At 45.5% G+C, this 20,337-nt stretch overlaps 2 pseudogenes; both read left to right on the top strand.

Annotated features, from left to right (window-relative positions):
- Positions 1 to 2,058: 2,058 nt before the first annotated feature.
- LOC136615389 (zinc finger protein 850-like) overlaps positions 2,059 to 20,337 on the top strand; it is a 304,670-nt pseudogene continuing 286,391 nt past the window's right edge.
- LOC136616051 (zinc finger protein 208-like) overlaps positions 13,088 to 20,337 on the top strand; it is an 85,498-nt pseudogene continuing 78,248 nt past the window's right edge.

Below are 20,337 nucleotides of genomic sequence, written 5' to 3'. Positions count from 1 at the left end.
CAGGTTGACATCTCTGCACATGGGAACAAACATAAGAGCAAATGTCACATTGTAAATCTAGTATAAAAAGGCTTTTTCTTGCACCACACTTTGACCCCTTTGCTTTACCTTAGGTGGATGATTTTGGTGTCATTAGATTTGGGATGTGCTCACCACCGCAGTAAAATCCTAAAATTTGACATAGATTTGTTCAGTGACGTGTCTGGGTCGTTGAAAGTTCTAATGTTAAGTCGGGGGAACGGCCGAGCGGAAGCCGCTGGGCCGTCGGGGGAACGGCCGAGCGGAAGCCGCTGGGCCGTCGGGGGAACGGCCGGGAGGAAGCCGCTGGGCCGTCGGGGGAACGGCCGAGCGGAAGCCGCTGGGCCGTCGGGGGAAAGGCCGAGCGGAAGCCGCTGGGCCGTCGGGGGAACGGCCGGGCGGAAGCCGCTGGGCCGTCGGGGGAACGGCCGGGAGGAAGCCGCTGGGCCGTCGGGGGAACGGCCGAGCGGAAGCCGCTGGGCCGTCGGGGGAAAGGCCGAGCGGAAGCCGCTGGGCCGTCGGGGGAACGGCCGGGCGGAAGCCGCTGGGCCGTCGGGGGAACGGCCGGGCGGAAGCCGCTGGGCCGTCGGGGGAACGGCCGGGAGGAAGCCGCTGGGCCGTCGGGGGAACGGCCGGGAGGAAGCCGCTGGGCCGTCGGGGGAACGGCCGGGCGGAAGCCGCTGGGCCGTCGGGGGAACGGCCGGGCGGAAGCCGCTGGGCCGTCGGGGGAACGGCCGGGCGGAAGCCGCTGGGCCGTCGGGGGAACGGCCGGGAGGAAGCCGCTGGGCCGTCGGGGGAACGGCCGGGAGGAAGCCGCTGGGCCGTCGGGGGAACGGCCGGGAGGAAGCCGCTGGGCCGTCGGGGGAACGGCCGGGAGGAAGCCGCTGGGCCTTCGGGGGAACGGCCGGGAGGAAGCCGCTGGGCCTTCGGGGGAACGGCCGGGAGGAAGCCGCTGGGCCGTCGGGGGAAGGGGGGGAGGGGGAAAGAGAGAGATTGCTCAGATATAGAGAAAGACAGAGAGAGACAGACACCTGTAGGCTTTTTTATAGTACATATGTACTCTAAATACAAAGTGACACTCTGAATAATCACCTAAACGAGCAGATTTAGGGCTCATGCCCACGGCCGGGTCAGATTTCGCCTGCAAAATCTCATAGCGGAATCAGACCCAGCGCCACACAGAGACCCTATACACACCTCTCCGGATCCGCGGCGAGCATAACGTGCCGGTGCTAGGAGGTGACACGGATTCCCGCAATACTTCCGCAGTGCCCACAGCAAAAGTATCGTGGGACGGACGGCTTCCATTGACTGCCGTCCGTGCTTTTTCGCACAAGATATAGTAGTACCAGTGGAAGGCCGCTCTCACGCAAGCGGTTGTAAAAATGCTGCATTTGTCAATGCATTCTACAGCGTTGAGCGGGGGGGGCTTTGCACTGCGGAGAGCGGTGCTTTACAGCATTCCTTTTACAGATCTTGTGCAGGTAAAGCACGCTGATGACGTCACCTTTGTTTCCCCCTCCCGCTGGTATAGTAAGCAGTGGTAATAGCGCTGTACACAGGGTTTTTAACGCTCCCCATTCATTTCAATGGGTGATGTAGGGCATCAAAAACACAGTGAAATGCCCGAAAATAGAACAGCATGCATTATAGAGTGCGTTATACATGCCGCGCTAAATCGCTCGTCTGAGAAGCTCTTTTGAACGCTTGTGTGAGAGAGATGCTAGAGGCAGATATATTACAGCGCTGAAACCCCATTGATTTGGATAAGGAATTCAAATAGGTGTAAAAAATAATAATAACAGCTTGTCCTATTATGGTTTATTGAAATCAACGGGATTGCGCAAATATAGGGTGAATACAGATGCATAATTATACATAACATCAATTATCACATGAGAGTGACATCATCACAGGTTCTTCATCCACTGCGCCTCACTGCTGAGCTCCGCCCCTTATATACTGATCACATGACAGTGACATCATCACAGGTCCTTCATCCACTACTTCTCACTGCTGTGCTTCACCCAGGAGTAAAAGGCTACTATGCTCACGCCTTATATACTGATCACATGACTGACATCACACAGGTCCTTCGGCTATTGCAGTGTAGCAGGTCCTGGTCCCACACGGATATCAGCTACATTATATTACAGTATCAGAGCTGTGTGTGTGACTCCGGCCGGCAGGTAAGAGACGCCGGAGGGTTTTGCACTTTTTTTGGTCTAATTTCTGTTTGTAAAAGCACAGCGCTGAGATCAGAGTTATACCACATTTTTAATGCACCCCATTCATTTTAATGAGCGATGCAGTTCCCCCACAAATCCCCCAACCACCTGCTCACCCTTGCTACCCTGCTACTCCTAGCCGGAGGGGACATATCCCCCGACCCTGGCCTACCCTGTGCTGCTCTCTACCAAAATCCCCTCCACCCAATCATACCAAACCACCCCACTAGCCCACGCACCTCCACCCGACTCGTTCAAATGCTCCCTACAGAACTTCCAATACACTTGCAACAAACTCCCAACTATCCATGACCTCTTCACCACCAGGCACTTCAACCTGCTTGCCCTCACGGAAACCTGGATACAGCAGTCTGATTCTACCTCCCACGCTGCATTGTCCTATGATGGCTTGCAGTTCTCTCACACCCCCAGATCGGATGACAGACGCGGCGGAGGAGTAGGCATCATCCTCTCGCCTAACTGTACCTTCCAGGTCATTCCCTCGGCTCCCTCACTTACCTACCAGTCATTCAAATCTACACCCTGTGACTCTTCCGCCCCGTGTCACAGTTATTTACCAGCCCCAGGTCCCACCCACCTGTTCCTAGACGACTTCACCGCCTGGCTCCCCCACTTCCTAGCCTTTGAAATCCCAACCCTCATACTTGGCGATTTAAACATCTCTACTAACGACCCCAGCTCATCTGCCTCCCAGCTTTTACCACTTACCTCCTTCCTCAGTCTTTCATTAATCTCTCACAGAGATGGCAACACTCTCGATGTAATCTTCCTCCGTCTCTGCTCTGCCTCCCACTTTACTAACTCCCCCCTTCCCCTCTCAGATCAGAACCTCTTCTCTTTCTCCATCAGGCACCCTAGCTTCTCCCCTGACCCTCCTATCTATCGCACCTCTAGGAACCTCCAGTCCATCTGCACCCATCATTTTGCCAAGACCATCCAGTCCTCCCTGTCCCCTCTCTCTCTCTTCTCCTACTCTAAACTGGCTGTTAAACACTACTACACCCCCTCAGATGTGCCCTGGATGAAGTGGCATGAGCCGAGCCATCCACCGCAGATGACAACAGCCCTGTCTCACTTCATTCTGCGGTGCTCTGTGTGCGCTGAGCGGCTGTGCAGAAAATCAAAGCTGCCCACAGACTTCCTCCACTGCACATACATGCTTAAAACTTATAACCTAGCCCTCCACCATGCCTTGTCTCCTCACTATTCCACGACTCTTCAACACATTCCACTCCCTCCTCAGCCCCAAAGAAAATGCCCCCATGACTGATCTGAGTGCTTGAGAACAAGCCGCCTATTTCAAAGAGAAAATGAACAACACCTGAAAAGAAATCTCCGAAAACTACAAGACTAGCCCCAATCCCAGTCTCCTCAGCACTGCATCCAGCACCTACTCACTTTCTCTGTTACAACCATCTATCTCTTCTCCACTCCCTCTCATTCTTGGGGGTCCCCCAGGGCTCGGTCCTGGACCCCCTCCTCTTCTCTATCTACACAGCCCCAACTGAACGAACCATCAGCAAATTTGGCCTCCAATACCACCTCTACGCTGACGACACCCAGTTATACACCTCATCTCATGACACCTCAGCACCATTCCTCCAAAACATCACCAACTGTCTGTCTGCTGTCTCTTACACCATGTCCTTCCTCTTTCTCAAACTTAACCTCTAAAAAACTGGCCTCCATATCAGTATCTGGCGCCACCATAACCCCCAGAGAGGACGCCCCCTGCCTTGGGGTCATACTGGACTCTGACCTCTTCTTTAACACCCACATCCATTCTCTGGCCCGAAAATGTCATCTGCGCTTCAGAAATATTGCTACAATCCGTCTGTTAATCACCACGGTAAAGACACTTGTGGTCGCCCTCATTCATTCCCGAGTCGACTACTGCAACTCGCTATTCATTGGCCTTCCTCTTACCAGACTCTCCCCTCTCCATTCCATATTAAATGCGGCAGCTAGGCTTATCAAGCCTTTTCTTAGAAGCCTCTGCACTATGCCAGTTGCGGCAGTGGATACCCATCCATGGCAGAACTAAATTTAAACTCCTCACCCACAGAGCTCTCCATGGCGCCGCGCCACCGTCCATCAATTCCCTCCTGTCCGTACACCACCCAGCCCGCACAAGCTGATCCGCTAACACACTCAGACTAAACATCCCTCTAATACAAACCTCACATGCTCGCCTACAGGACTTCACCATAGTAGCATCGATCCTCTAGAACACTCTACCCCAAGGCATCCAGACAATCCCTGACAAACGGAACTTCAGACGCACCTTTAAAAACGGAGCTCTTCAGAGAGGCATACCGAATCTCTTAACCCAGTCCCCTTGCCCCATCCAACACCCTGCTTATTGCATATGACCTCTACCCCTGCACTTCCTTTCTGTCCCCACCTGGGTTGCTTCTTAATAAATGATTTCCACTTGTAATTCCCATACTGCCTTTGTTCCCCTGTGGTTCACACTTCTCCCCCCACCCCACCCCATACCTCCTGTACCACCCCAACCCTATTTGTTTCAAACTGATTGTATACCACATGTAATTGTTGTATTGTCTGTGTTCTCCCGTGCTTGAAAATGCTGTGAAGTAAGTTGGCGCTATACAAATAAAGATTATTATTATTCCCATTGAAGTGCCCGTAATACCAAGTCTGGCCACTGCAGTGAGAACAGACTTGTGTGTTTCCTAAAGAAATCAGCTCAGTTCATCAGCACACTGATCTGGCAAACAGCTGATCAGCGGAGACCCTTCCTTGCTGATCTTCTATTAATGGCCCTCAATAGTTTACAATCCCTTAATTATAGTTACCTTCCATATTCACCAAAATAAGGGACATACCATAAGTATACAGTCAGGAGGATGAGCTGTGATCTCTTCTATTACACCTGTGTGCCAGGAGCTGTGTGATCATCATCAGTAACTGTGATAGGAGTGTCTGTGTCCCCTTCTAAATAGTTTCTGTGGTAGGATTCCCACTGATTATAATGGCTGCAGATTTGTAGTGGAATCAGTGCAGGTTATATGTCAATATCCAGGGCAAAAGTCTGCCATCTGTGTGAACATACCCGTATACATGTGGTGACGGCTCTGAGAACCTGCGTCTCTCAATGCTCAGTAAGTGAGGCTCTGTATATCACACATGATGATGTCCCCGTATGATTTAGGGTCTTTTCTTTTTCCATAAAGGGCCGGCAGTACTAGAACCCTCCAGTTCATCCAGTTCTCTCATATTTTCATCCAAAATGGTCCTCATGAATGACCCACCGAGGATGGAGAACAACAGCAATAAGATTACCCAGAGGATATTAAGCTTCACCTTGGAGATCATCTACCTGCTGACCGGAGAGGTAAGCTTTTCTATCATCTTTATTGTATTATGTTACAAGTTATGTTACGTGTTCAGGGGGCCTAAATGGGGTACTGCTAAGGAAAAGTGATATGGAAAAAGACCTTTGGGGTTCTAGTTGAGTGTAGACATGGAATACTGTACATCACATGGAATACTGTATACAGCTCTGGACACCGGAGCTCAGGAAAGATGTTGCAGTGCTTTAGGGGGTTCAAAGAAGGGCAGCTAAATTAATAAATGGAATGGGAGGACTGGAATACCCGGAGAGGCTATCAAAATTAGGATTATTCACCCCGGAAAAAAGACGCCTAAGGGGCGACCAAATAACTATGTATAAATACATTAGGGGACAGTACAAGGATCTCTCCCATGATCTGTTTTCACCCAGGACTGCGACAGTAACAAGAGGGCATCCGCTACATCTAGGAGAAAGCAGGTTTCATCACCAACACAGTAGCTAGTTTTTTACTGTAAGAGCAGTTAGACTGTGGAACTCTCTGCCTAAGGATGTGGTGATGGCAAAAACAGTAGAGGAGTTTACGAGGGGACTAAATGTCTCATTAGAGCGCTATGATATTGTAGGATATAAACATTAGGTGACCAGCAGGGTTGTTGATCCGGGATGTGGAGTCAGGAGGAACTCAAACGTTGTTCTAGGGATTATTCCGACTGCCATTATGGAGTCGGGAAGGATTTTTTTCCTCCAAATAATTTGGCTTCTGCCTCGTTGTTTTCTTTTTCCTTCCTCTGGAACAACAGGAAGGGGGGGGGGGGGGAATAAAAACAGGCTGAACTACATGGACATTGTCTTCATTCAGCCTAACATACTATGTATGTTAGCAGAAAACGTGAAGATCGGCCACCACTATGGTCAGTTCTGTATAGTGGGAACCAATGAGCTAATAGTAATGTTGTAGGAGCAATGAGAATGGTAACTAGGCTCCTTGTAATGAGGAGGAAAGGGCAGCCAGGAACCAGCAGAATCACATGGACTGAGTTTGACCTGGAGATTTGGACTTTTACCACTGAGTTAACATCTTTATAGACATTGTAAATATTGGTGTTGGGAGGAGAACACACGGTCTATCTAGTATCCATTGTAGAGCTCTATACAGCTGGATCAGAAGTTCTTACTTTCTACTGAGGGAGGAATACTGGGTTCAGTCCTCTATGTCTCTCTTCATACACAGGATTACACAATAGTGAAGAAGACATCGGGTGACAATGCAACTCCCAACAACCATCTCCATGAGTCAGGAGGATGGAGCAGGAACCGGAGCCCCATCACAGAGGCTCCTCCTCACTTACCGATACATGAGCAGAAGATCCTAGAACTCACCAACAAGATCACTGAGCTGCTGACTGGAGAGGTGACACTGCTGGGAATGCTGGGTAATTGGGTACAGTAACAGCACTAGAGGAGTCTGGGTAATGACGGTATCATTGTGTGTGTCAGGTTCCTATAAGGTGTCAGGATGTCGCTGTCTATTTCTCCATGGAGGAGTGGGAGTATTTAGAAGGACACAAGGATCTGTACAAGGACGTCATGATGGAGAACCACCAGCCTCCGATATCAGAAGGTAAGAAGAGATTTATATATGTAGTGGAGAAAACAAAAAATAAATATATTTGTCATATTAGATGCACTTTTTATCAGAAAAAAAAGCTGTTAACTGTTTGTGTCTAAGGGGGCTTTTACACGAACAATAATGCCGTGCAACACAGTTTTTGTTACCAATAAGCTGATAGGTGTCTTATAGTAACTTTAGCACGCTGAATTCAAATCTGATATCCATTTTTTCTGCCACGTAATGTTTCCCAATTATGGAGAATAATGTAATCCAATTGCCATTGTATTTTATTTTTTTTTAATATGCCTATACAATTAATCCTTGCTTAATAAAGAGAATGCAAAATAGTTGCGCAATCACTTTTGTTAATCGCTGTTACCAAGTGCTGACTGAACACTATAAGGGTAGGTTTATGTAACATATAGGGTATGTTTCCACGTAGTGTAAACACTGCAGATCATCCAGCAGTAAGCTGTAATTAATGAACTGTGTTTTTACAGGCCATTAGCTAGACTAATTAAACAAATCAAAATCATTAAAAAAAATACATGTTTAGTATCGCTGCATCCGTAAAAGTCTGATCCATCAAAGTAACGCATTATTTACCCCGCACGGTGAACGTTGTCTGAAAAAAAAATAATTAAGAATGCCAGAAATGCATTGGGTCATTCTGTCTCTAAGATAAAATGCAATTAAAAAGTGAGCAAAAACTCTTATGTATTCCAAAATGGTACTAACGCAAACTACAGGACATCCTGCAGGAAATGAGCCCTTGCACAACTATGTGGATGGGAAAATTAAAAAATTATTGCGTGCAGAAGATGGCGGCAGAAAATAAATTTAAAAAATTAAATGTCCTTTAAAAAAAAATAAAAGTAGGACAGCAAAAAAAAAACCACTACATAAGTTTTGGTATCGTAGTAATCGTACTTACCCATAGAATAACGTTATCAGGTCATTTTTGTTGCAGTTTGTGCGCTGTAGAAACAAGGCGCACCGAAAGATGGCAGAATTTCGTTGTTGTTTTTTTCATTTTACTTCACTTGGAACTTTTTAAAAGCCTTTCAGTACATTATATGGTAGATGAAATATCACCATTAAAAAATACAACTCGTCCTGCAATAAACAAGCCTTCATACAGCGACGTCGATGGATAAATAAAGGAGTTACGATTTTTTAAAATGAAAAAGATGCTCGGTCACTAAGGGGTTACATAACTTGAAAATGAGACGTGCCGCTATTAGTCAGTTTTAGGCCTTAGTCAGACGGGCGTTTTTAGCCGCGATTTGCGCATGCGTCCGGCGATTTTATAAAACCATTGCTTTGCAATGGTATCGGACACATGAGAGCTTTTTATGCGCTCGTCCGATAAATTATAGAACAAAAAATCGCAGATCGTACCTATGTGCGATCTGCGATTCCTGTTCTCTTCTCTATATGCGCTCAATGGGGCCGGCGGCAGCAGCGCCGACCCCATTGAGAACATATAGAAGACAAATCATTCTTCTCTGCCACAGCTGTAACAGCTGTGACAGAGAAGAACGATGTTTGCCCATTGAATTCAATGGAGCGGCAATACAGCCGCTCCATTGAAAGCAATGGGCTGCCGGCGTGCGCGGGGTGAATTGTCGGGAAGGGGTTAAATATATAAGCCCTTCCCTGCAATTCATCCTAAAATGTGTTAAAATAAAAGAAAATTGTATACTCGCCTTTCCGCTGCAGCCGGAGTCCAGCCGCGGTCGCTGTCAGTTCTCCTGAACTGCTTCTCGGCACTATTCAGCCGGCGGGGCTTTAAAATCCCCGCCTGCTGAATGATCTGCCTCTGATTGGTCACAGCCCTGACCAATCAGAGGCCGGTTTCACTCACACACCCATTCATGAATTCATGAATGGGTGAGTGACTGCTGCCTCTTAGCGCTGAGCCAATCAGGGGCAGGTCTGACTCACATCCATTCATGAATTCATGAATGGGTGTGAGTGAGGCATGCCTCTGATTGGCTCAGCGCTGAGCCAATCAGGGGGCAGGTCTGACTCACACCCCCTTCACACCTACTGCAGGACGGCCGCGCGGAGCTCCGGCTGCCGGGAGAAGGTGAGTATACAATTTTTTTTTATTTTAACACATTTTAGGATGAATTGCAGGGAAGGGCTTATATATTTAAGCCCTTACCGACAATTCATCCCGGGCTCGCCCGCAGCGCATTGCTTTAAATGGAGGCGGCTCTATTGCCGTCTCCATTGAATGCAATGCACTGGACAGCTCCGGCCCGTTTCTAATGAAACGCGGCTAGGAGCAGATTTTCGGGTGATTTGCGGGCGACTTGCGCGCACCGGTCACGCGATTTGCGGATGCGCATCCGTCATGCGATCCGCAAATCGCGCGAAAAAACGCCCGTCTGACTTAAGCCTTACCAGTGGAATCAGCAGGTTTTAATTTTACAGAAACATATCAATTACTTTCTGCTACGAACATTTTTTAAAAATTTGTTGCACGGTGTAATCATTGAGGTTATAGCTGGATTGTGCAAAACTGGACAATCATCATTCAGTGTAAACGCTGCCAGCGAATGAACGAGGAATGACAGTTAGTTCGCTTGACGTTCAGTTTCTGCAGGTATAAAAATCAAATGCCGATCAGCCCGTGTAATTGGACGATCGTTCATCTATGATAGACTGCCTGTCTGCTGTGAATGGAGGGGGGCGGCTGGAAGCGATCCCCAACCTGCTCCTCCTCCATGCACTAAGTGATTATCGCTTCTGTGTGGAAGAACAGGAACCATAATCTCTGGAAAAGACTTTCAGGCACTTTAGTGGACAACAATCATACTACGGGCCCCCATACACATTAGACCTGTTAGTAACCTGATCCTCTTCTTCCTTGGGAAATAAAATGGTATCAGAGTTGTCTGGCTGCAACTTACTTCTCTAAACACACAATCGTTTGATCCAGACAAACTTTCATGTGTGGGGGTGCTGTTGAAAACGGCTGTCAGATGAGCAATTGTTCTTTCATTTGTTGAATGTGTATGGGCACCTTAATGGTCCAAAGTTTTACCAGACCAATGACAGGAGACCCGGGAAGGAGAACAGAGGCATGGTGGGCAGAGCTTGCCTGCAACACTTTCCCTCACCCCACTTCCTGCAGTGCTAATGGCCAGCAGCTAATAATCCCTAATGTGGCCAATTCTCACTCCCTGGCTGTGAGTGTTGTGGCACCCCTGGTGGGTTTCCATGCCACGGTACTCCAGGGTGCCATGGCACCTTGGTTGGAGGTCACTGCTGTCAGGCATTGTTTGTGGATGTTGGCTCCAAACTTAAACTGTTTTATCTAGCTGAATGATTACAGCATGAATAGTGATAGTGATCGTGATGTAACACTGCTCAGAGGAACTAATCACTGGCCACATCTACTTTGCTTATCACCATCCTCAGAAGTTAGGGCCTTTTATAATAGTAATAATCTTTATTTATATAGCGCCAACATATTCCGCAGAGCTTGCAATACAGGGGAAATAAGACAACGGTTACATGAAGTAATCAATTGATGGAAACAATAGGGGTGCGGGTCCTGTTCCAGCAAGCTTATATACTACACATAATGAGGTGATACAGAAGGTAAAGGGGCTGGAGATGTACACGGTATGGCGAGGCGGAGAGTGAGGAAAGCACACAGACAATAGTCAGGCCGTATAATGGCGGAATTAGGATGACTGCAGGTGCCAGTTGATTACGGCTAGCAGAGATTGCAGTCTGTTGGACAGGGAGCCTGTTATCAGGCAGAGTACAGAGGGGTTTGGTTTAGGGGGTATGGTGGTATGCCTCTCTGAAGAGGTGCGTTTTTAGAGCACGCCTGAAGTTTAATGTGTCAGTGATTGCCCGGATATTTTTTGGTAGCACGTTCCAGAGGACAGGTGCTGCTCTTGAAAAGTCTTGGAGACGGGAATGAGAGGTTCGAATTAAAGGGGCACTCAGTCTGATTTCTGAAGTCGTTTGACACTTTAGTCAGAGCGGTTTCTGTCGAGTGTATGGGGGCGAAAGCTGCACTGTAGAGGGTCAAGAAGAGAGTTTTCTGAGAGATCGCTTATAAGGCGAGAGTAAACCAGGCGTTCTAGTAGTTTGGCGATGAAGGGGAGGTTTGAGATGGATCGATAGTTGGCAGCATCGGTTGAGTCAAGAGTCGGTTTCTTTAGCAGCGGCAATATGATAGCGTCTTTGAATGAGGAGGGGAAAATGCCAAAGGTCAGAGAAAGATTAAATATAGTGGTGAGGTGGGAGATGACCACCAGGGAGAGGGACTGTAGGAGGTGTGAGGGAAGAGGGTCGCTAGCACAGGTGGTGGGGTGAGTGGAGGAGAGCTGTCTGGAGACTTCTTCCTCTGTCGGTCTAAGTACAGAGAGTGAACTGGAGCTAGAGGCAGTACTGACCAGACTAGGGTCAGGACAAGTCTGGGATTGGGAGGTTATTTCCTGCCGGATGTTGTCAATTTTCTTTTTGAAGTAAGCAGCCAGCTCTTCAGCACTGAGATCTGTCACAGGGGGCTGCAGTTTTGGGCTGAGAAGGCAGTGGAAAGTGTCAGAGTCTTTTAAGGTTATGGGCTAGTGTGGAGACGAGAGAGGTGAAGATGACTTGTTTGGCGTGGAGGAGGACAAGGTTGTATGTTCTGACCATGAATTTAAAGTGGAGAAAGTCTGCAGGCTTTTGAGACTTTCTCCACAGCCGTTCAGCACACCTAGAGTACCGCCGGATGAATCTCGTTTGAGGCATGAGCCAGGGTTGCTGCGGTCTATATCGGATGGCTTGGGTTACGGTAGGGGGGGCCCCGCTTCATCCAGGGCATGTTTGAGAGTTGTGTTGTAATGTGCGGCAGCCAGGTTGGGGCAGGAGAAGAGAGAGATAGGGGATAGAGAAGACTGTAGAGACTCGGCAAAATTTTTGGTGTGAATGGCCTGAAGGTTCCTGTACATACGGGAGGTAGGAGGGTCTGGGGAGGTACTAGGAAGCTTGACCGAGAAAAAGAGGAGGTTATGGTCCAAGAGCGGGAGAGGGGAGTTAGTGAAGTTGGAAGCAGAGGAGAGACGAAAGAAGACCAGATCCAGAGTATTGCCATCCCTGTGAGTGTGAGAGGCTGTGAGTTGTGAGAGACCAGGGGAGAAGGTGAGCGATAGAAGCTGAGAGGCAGATGGGGTCGTTAGTGGGGATGTTGAAGTCTCCTAGGATGAGGGTTGGGATTTCGCAGGAGAGGAAGTGGGGGAGCTAGGTGGAAAAGTGGACCAGAAACAGGTGAAGAGCACCTAGGGGGTGGTTGATAACTGCTACTCGCATGGACAGCGGACGGAAAAGCCGTAGGGCATGTACCTCGAATGATGGGAAAGTGAGTTAGGATACTGGGGGGATGACCTGGAAGGTGCATTGTGGGGAGAGTTGAGCACCTACTCTTCCCCCTCGCCTGTCTTTTGGTCTTGGGGAATTGGAGAACTGCAGGCCATTGTAAGACAGTGCAGCAGGGGAAGCAGTGTCAGACTGCTGTATCCATGTTTCTGTTGAAGCTAGCAGGTTTAGGAATTTAGCAGTGAAAAAGTCATAGATGGTGGGGAGTTTGTTGCATGCTGACTGGCAATTCCAGAGCGCATATTGAAAGGAAACCGGGGAGGATATGCACGGACTAGTGGTTGGACTAGAAGGGTGTCTTAGTGGGGCAGTGGGGAAGTAATAGTTAGGGGCACTAGAGGGTGGGCCAGGATTGGGAGAGAGGTCCCTTTTAGACACAACGAGAATCTTACGATTCTCGTTTGCCTAAGCGGTTGAGTTGGTGATGAAAATTTTTGTACTTTTTTGATTTGAAAAGAAAAAAAAAATCACAAAATTTTTTTCTTAATCCTAACAGAAAATCCCTCTGGGAACTCAGAAGGAAACCTGATGATATCATGTCTTTATAAAGTAGAAGATGAAGATATCGTGCAGCGCTCTTCAGCAGAAAACCTCAGCACCCTTCATGTACAGCCACAGCTTGTCAGTACAGATCTGTCATACATTCCCCTTAATCATGAGGAACCTCCTCTTGACCAATCACAGATTGTTACCTCACCTACAACTCACAAAGGGGGGAAAAAGTTTCAGTGTGGTGAATGTGGAAAACAGTTTTCAAGAAGATCAGGCCTTTTTACACACAAAAGAGTGCACACAGGGGAGAAGCCATACTCTTGTTCACACTGTGGGAAATGTTTTGCATATAGATCACACTTCATTGCTCATGAGAGAATTCACACAGGAGAGAAGCTGCATTCATGTTCAGAATGTGGGAAACTTTTTACCCAGAAATCGGATCTTGCTATACATGAGAGAATTCACACAGGAGAGAAGCCATTTTCATGTGCAGAATGTGGAAAATCTTTCATCCAAAAATCAGATCTTGTTAGACATCAGAGAATTCACACAGGAGAGAAGTCGTTTTCATGTTCACAATGTGGGAAATGTTTTATTTTGAAATCAGATGTTGTTAAACATCAGAGAATTCACACAGGACTGAAGCGATTTTCATGTTTAGAATGTGGTAAATGTTTCATCCTGAAATCTGATCTTGTTATACATGAGAGAATTCACACAGGAGAGAAGCCATATTCGTGTTCAGAATGTGGGAAATGTTTCATCCAAAAATCAAATCTTATGATGCATCAGAGAAGTCATACAGGAGAGAAGCCCTATTCATGTTCAGAATGTGGGAAATGTTTTACAAAGAAATCAAGTCTTTTTACACATGAGAGACTGCACACAGGGGAGAAACCCTATTCATGTTCAGAATGTGGGAAATTTTTTACAGTGAAATCAAATCTTACTATACATCAGAGAAGTCACACAGGAGAGAGGCCTTATTCATGTTCAGAATGTGGGAAATGTTTTACTACTCATACCAGATGTAGGTATCATCAAAGAATTCACACAATGAAAAAAGCGTTGTGATTTTCTATATGTGGAAAACATTTCATAAGTCAATCCATGTCCTCAAAGAAAAGGGATTCTTGTTTGGAATGTGAAAAATGCTGAAAAAGATTTAAAACATCCGGTTTTACCTTGCTTTAGATCAACATTGCATGATGATGAACGGGATGTCAAAATTATTCAGCCTCCCATGTTAGTTTGCTAATACGACAAATAAATCTTTCAGTCGGCACAACTAACATAAGTAGTGGTTTCCTCTAATTCACCATAAAATGCCACTTTTTGGGCGGCTTCACACGGCTGAGAAAATGTACCTTGAATATGAATGCCATTCCTTTTAGTGGGGTTGTACACTTGAGCGATTTATTTTTTTCCTCCTGCATCTCAATGCTCAAATCTCTTGCCAGTGTGAAGCCAGCCTTAGGGCTAATTCACATAAAGGAGAAACTTGCGCAACACACTGGGACTATAAGATCCCTGGGGCATTTACATGGTCTACGTCTGATGTGTACCTGATCCTGTGTAGTAAATGTCCTGTTGGTGGCCTTTATGTTGGAGAAATGGGAAAAAAACTTAAAGCTCGGATGAGGTTTCATTGCCACACAATGAAACAGAGAAAGACAGAACTACCTGTGGCCAAGCATTTCTCTAGTCCTGGACACAACATAAAAGATATGAAATTTATGATACTGTGGGAGATGGCTGAGAGGTTCGCCATCCTGTCTGTAATTTTTTTGTATGTTTATCAGCTGTGAAGATTCTAAAATGCTATATTGTGTCTCTAACCTAAACCTCTGGGGGAAGAGAACATCGCCCCTCACCTCCACAAGAATTGAAGGAGCAGTGTATTGTGTCTAAAAACAGGTCTGACTGTTTCTTGACCAGTGGAAAACCTATCCAGGGCTTAAATTAAAGCCAAATGGTCAAAAGGAATGTCTTTGTGTAAAAGGACAGGAAATAGCTGGCTGGAGAGAAACAGGAAGCATTTCCTTCGGACAAGTCAAGAATGAATAGAGCACGCTCAAGGGAAGCTCCTCCTGGGTGAATGATCTCACAGCTACCTCACAAATACCTCCCTCTGAGAATGGCCTATCAGCACACAACCCGAATTACCTAACTTCCTGTGTTGGAAAAGCTTGTATAAACTTTTACTTGCCTAAATAAAGTTAGAACCTTTTCGGTGCACATGATGTAAACGTGTGGTCCTTTAAAGGGTCTCCAGGCCTGTTCATTATTCCTTTTTTAATATGGCACCCACAGTATATCGAATAGCGCTAACAATACTGAAAGGCAATTTCAAGTCACAAAGCCATAGGAGATTTTGGTAATATAAATTTATGACAACTTTGACACTTTAATAGAGGGCTAAATTATTCATAAGGATTTAAGCGTGACTTGGAAGTATGAGAAATCTATAACACAGATAACACTGCGGTTCTGTTGACATCTCCACCCCCAACACTAATTCAGGGACCATAAAACCTTCACTCCCTTATCAGTGACCATATAAAGATGTTTCTATTTCTGTTGCAGTATTCCTTTAAGTACAAATTATCCACATCCATGTCTGTGACTTGTCATAAGTATGTGTGTATAAACGTTCATGCCTCTTCGGATCTATTTGATTTAAGCCTGAAGAAGACCTCTTCGTAGTCTCAGAAGCTCGCGTTAACATCATGTATTTTTGTTAGCCATAAATAGGTATCGCATCTACAAGATTACTTTGTTTCTCTTGCTGGGAACAATCATGTTTTGCTCCACTGCCTAAGCACGGTACCAAACTTTTTTCACTCTATACAAAACTTGCACAACTATGATATCCATTCTTTTAAGGCCTCATGTCCACGGGGAAAATCAGGCCCGCTACAGATTCTCCATGGAGAATCCGTAGCGGGTCCCTCCTGCCCCGCGGACATGAGCGCTTGAAATAAGAATGAACTTACCCGCAGCGGATTGGGGAGATCTTCTCTTCTTCACGGTCAGATCTTCTTTCTTTGGCCAGCGGATGTGCACGGCACGCCGGCTGCGTGCCGCGCGCATGCGCCGGGCCGAAGAAAGAAGATCCGGCCGTGAAGAAGAGAAGAACTGCCCGGTCCGCTGCGGGTAAGTTATTCTAATGGAGCGTGTCCATTTTTTTCATGCTCCATTTTTTTAAATTCACTTTTATTGACCATCCGCGGGTATTTATCTACCTGCGGGTGGTCAATGCATCCCTATGGGATGCGGATCCGCGTGCGGGTGATCCGCTGTGGATTTAAAATCCTATTTTGCCCGTGGACATGAGGCCTAAATGTATTTATTCACGAGCGTTTTTCTTTTTTTTTTTTTTTTTTGTTTGTTTTGTTTTATTTTTCTTTCTTCCTTGCAGCATAAGTTAAATCGCAGCATGTTCTGTTCTTAGGTGTTCCTATAGAAGGAATCAACAGTTGTTTCATATCCATACGAGTGTGATACGATTCTTCCCATTGAAGTATATGTGAAACACTCGTGATCTTTCACGTGAGTGAAGACCGCAATTTTACAGACGCAATGCAATTTTTTTAAAATCAAAATCGCATCACCGTGAAAATCGCCCATGATAGTGAAATTTGCGTTTCAAGTATATTTTAGGTGCTTCAAATCTTATAAAAATAATGGAGCACTCCGAGAACAGAATGACTACACTTGTTTCCTAGTGTAATAAAGTAAGTTCTGCTTTTATTATCCGTACATTCCATTATATATTTGAAAGTAAAAACAGAAAAACAATCTATCATGTATAATAAACTTCTCAAAACAAAATGTATAAGCAATTAGATACCGCTGTTTCTTGGAGAATGGGTTATGCTGCCACCGACTGTCCGTCTGGTTTTAGGCTTTAGAACAGGGTGCACATCTGCAAAATTCCTGTTAAAAGAAAATGACAACAATATGATATGGCAGGCTGAAGCATACAAGAAGGAAGATGGGTACATATTTACTGCTTTAACAAATCCCCCCCCCCCCCGTTTTTGTGACGGTTTTAATCATGTTACATAGTCCCCACTCTTCCAACAACATGATCTCGGTTCTCATCCCAAAAACTTGAGCTAACTACTAGAGAATGTGTTGCCTCACTTCCCGTCCATGGTCCTCTGGATACCCCCATGTAGGGTGGCTCCAGCCCATCCCTAAGGGTTCTATTCTAACCCTGAGTCTGGGACTCCATATTCTGTTTACTAGGACAGATATAACACAAGGAAAGATTTTCTATGGGGTGTAAGTCAGGCGACTCTGTCGTTGACTCCAACACCTGAAACCAAGCTTTAGTTGTCTTTGAAGTTTGCTTGGGATTATTGTCTTAGATGGTCCAATGTTGTCCAAGCTTTAGATTTTTCATAGAAGGCATGTTTTGTCCTGGAAGTTTGAGACGTGATTGATGTGATCAATCTTGCTCTCCACACAGCTTTCCAATACCAGGAAGCACAACATCCCCAGAGTTTCACCAAGCCACCGCCAAGCTTCACTGCAGGCAGGGGGTTCTTTACAGTGTGTGCTCCGTTCTTCCTGCACTGACTAAGAAAGAGTAGAGGGGAAGAATTACCTCATGGGATATAGACTCTATGCTTCTCTTAATACATCCTAGAATTGGGTTTGCCTTTTTGGCTGCTGCATCACATTGTTCACTCATGTTTAGTCTATGATCTATTAGTATACCCAAGTTTTTTTTTTTCATATGTACTGCTGCTTAGCCCAATTCCTCCCATTCTATATGTTTTTTTTATTTTTCTTGCCCAGATGTAGGGCTTTGCATTTCTACTTGTTAAATACCATTCTGTTAGTCGCCGCCCACTGTGCAAGCTTTTTAGATCTTTTTGAATACTCTCTCTATCTTCCCTAGTGTTAGCTATACCTCTTAGCTTTGTGTCGTCAGCAAATTTGATCAGTTTTCCATCAATTCCCTCCTCCAGATCATTTATAAAAATGTTGAACAACACTGGGTCTAGAACAGATCCTTGTGGTACCCCACTTGATACATTCTTCCACTTGGATGTGCAGCCATTTATGATGACTCTTTGAGTATGATCACCCATCCAGTTGTGAATCCATCTAACAGTTGCCTTGTCAATCTCATATTTGGTCATCTTTTCAATAAGGACGGTATTAGATAATTTGTCAAATGCTTTACTATAGTCGATATACTATAGCCACCGCATTTCCCTGATCAACCCAGTCGGTGATTCTGTCATAGAAGGAAATTAGATTCGTTTGGCATGACTTGTTTGCTACAAACCCATGCTGGCTCTGGTTAATAACTCCATTTTTATCCAAGTACTTGCATACATGCTGTTTAATAGTTTTTTCAAAGATCTTTCCCGGTATAGAAGTCAGGCTCACAGGCCTGTAGTTTCCTGGATCCACCCTCTTCCCTTTTTTTTTTAGAATAGGGGCATTTGCCCTTTTCCAATCTTCTGAGACTTTTCCTGTTTTCCATGAATTTTCAAAGATTATGGCAAGAGGCTCAGTAATTACCTCTGCTGCTTCCTTTAGTATCCTAGGACGTAATTCATCTGGACCTTGAGACTTGAATTCATTTAAGTTTGCTAAGTGTTCCCTCACCATCTCTCTGCTTATAGATAGCCTGCATTCTTTTATTCCCCCAGTAGCACAGGGAAGATCAGTTGATGTTACATCTACTTTCTGAGAGAAAACCAATAGAAAATAGGAATTGAAAAGCTCAGGCTTCTCAACATAATTCTTAACCAATTCACCATTTTCATCTTGTAAGCATCCAATAGCATCTTTGACTTTTCTTTTGCCTTTGACATAACCCCCCAATCCCTTTTTATTGCTTTTTTTTTTTGTTGCAAGCCTCAATTCATTATTAGCTTTAGCTTTTCTGACACTTGGCCTACAATTTCTGCAGATCACATTATATTCTTCTTTATGATATTCCCCCCTCTTTCCATTTGATAAACATATTTTTCTTCCTTTTTAACATGTGTGCAAATTCTGTGTTCATCCATCCTGGTCTCTTTAAATGCTTCCCATTCTTCCTTCTTTTAGGGATTGTTAACGATTGTGCTTTGAGAATCTCATTTTGCAATATTTCCCAACCTTCTTGGACATTTCTGTCTTTAAGAACATCCAGCCATTGGATTCCTCCTACCCTTTTTCTGAGTTGATTAAAATCTGACTTTCTGAAATCCAACCTTGAGTTCTGAGTTTTCTAAGGTTTTTTTCTGTGTTCATCCATCCTCTTTTTATCCAAAATTCAAGTATATCATGATCACTGCCTCCTACAGTACCAGCTAGCCTTACTTCCTCAACCATTCCCTCCCTGTTAGTAAGAATTAGGTCCAAGATAGCAGATCCCCTTGTTTTCTCTTCTAGCTTTTGAAAGATAAAGTTGTCAGCAAGAGCGGATAACTTGTTGGATCCTATACTTTTACCTGAGAGAGATACCTGAGAGGTGTTCGCTAGTATTTTAGGGCCAAAACACATAGGCTGGTGGGCCACTGCACATATGCCAGATCCTACGCTATCTCCCATGCCTTTCCTGTAGTATATACTGTATCTGGCTTCATTGTCTGTGAGTTATGTCTTCAAACTTTTTTTTCCCTTATCTCTGTGATATTATGTAGTGAATTGTGAGATAGTGTACGTTCTTGCGTATGTGCAGTGGCCTTGCCGTGGCCTGCCAGCTTATGGGTTTTGGGCCAAGATACTAACGAAAACCCGCATTTAGCAGTGTGTGTTTTTTATGTGGATGACATTGTGTACGGGCTGCGGGTAATCGCATTAACTCTAAGCAACGGTTTGCAGCAAGCATGGGAAGGGGGCTACCTGGGATTATTGCCCCATGTGCCCATTCCAACCAGGCCTCTATAATTACCCCTCTTTTGTGACATACCACGCAGTTTTACATTATTACTTTTATCTAAGATTTAGGGAATGCTAAAAATAGCGGGATGGAATGAACTGGGAATTATTTTTAGGAAGTCAATTTTTTTTCACACAAGTGGGCAATGGGGCCTGGAATTTATTCAGTTGTGCCCTGAAATTCAATGGGTGTTCCCTACATTATAGGCCCAGCCATGTGTCCTGTATGTAGATTGGGGCTACAATGGGGGTATTGCTGAACACAGAAGAACTAGTGCTATAAAACTTGTTGTGCGTTTTCCCAGTTTTTCCTGCTTGAAACAAAGGAAACTGTCATGAAAGTGATGTCTATGAAAAAAATT

The sequence above is a fragment of the Eleutherodactylus coqui genome, chromosome 1, assembly GCF_035609145.1.
Source record: "Eleutherodactylus coqui strain aEleCoq1 chromosome 1, aEleCoq1.hap1, whole genome shotgun sequence".
Lineage (NCBI taxonomy): Eukaryota > Metazoa > Chordata > Amphibia > Anura > Eleutherodactylidae > Eleutherodactylus > Eleutherodactylus coqui.
Note: the sequence above shows the minus strand (reverse complement) of the source record. Positions and strands in the feature narration are given on the sequence as shown.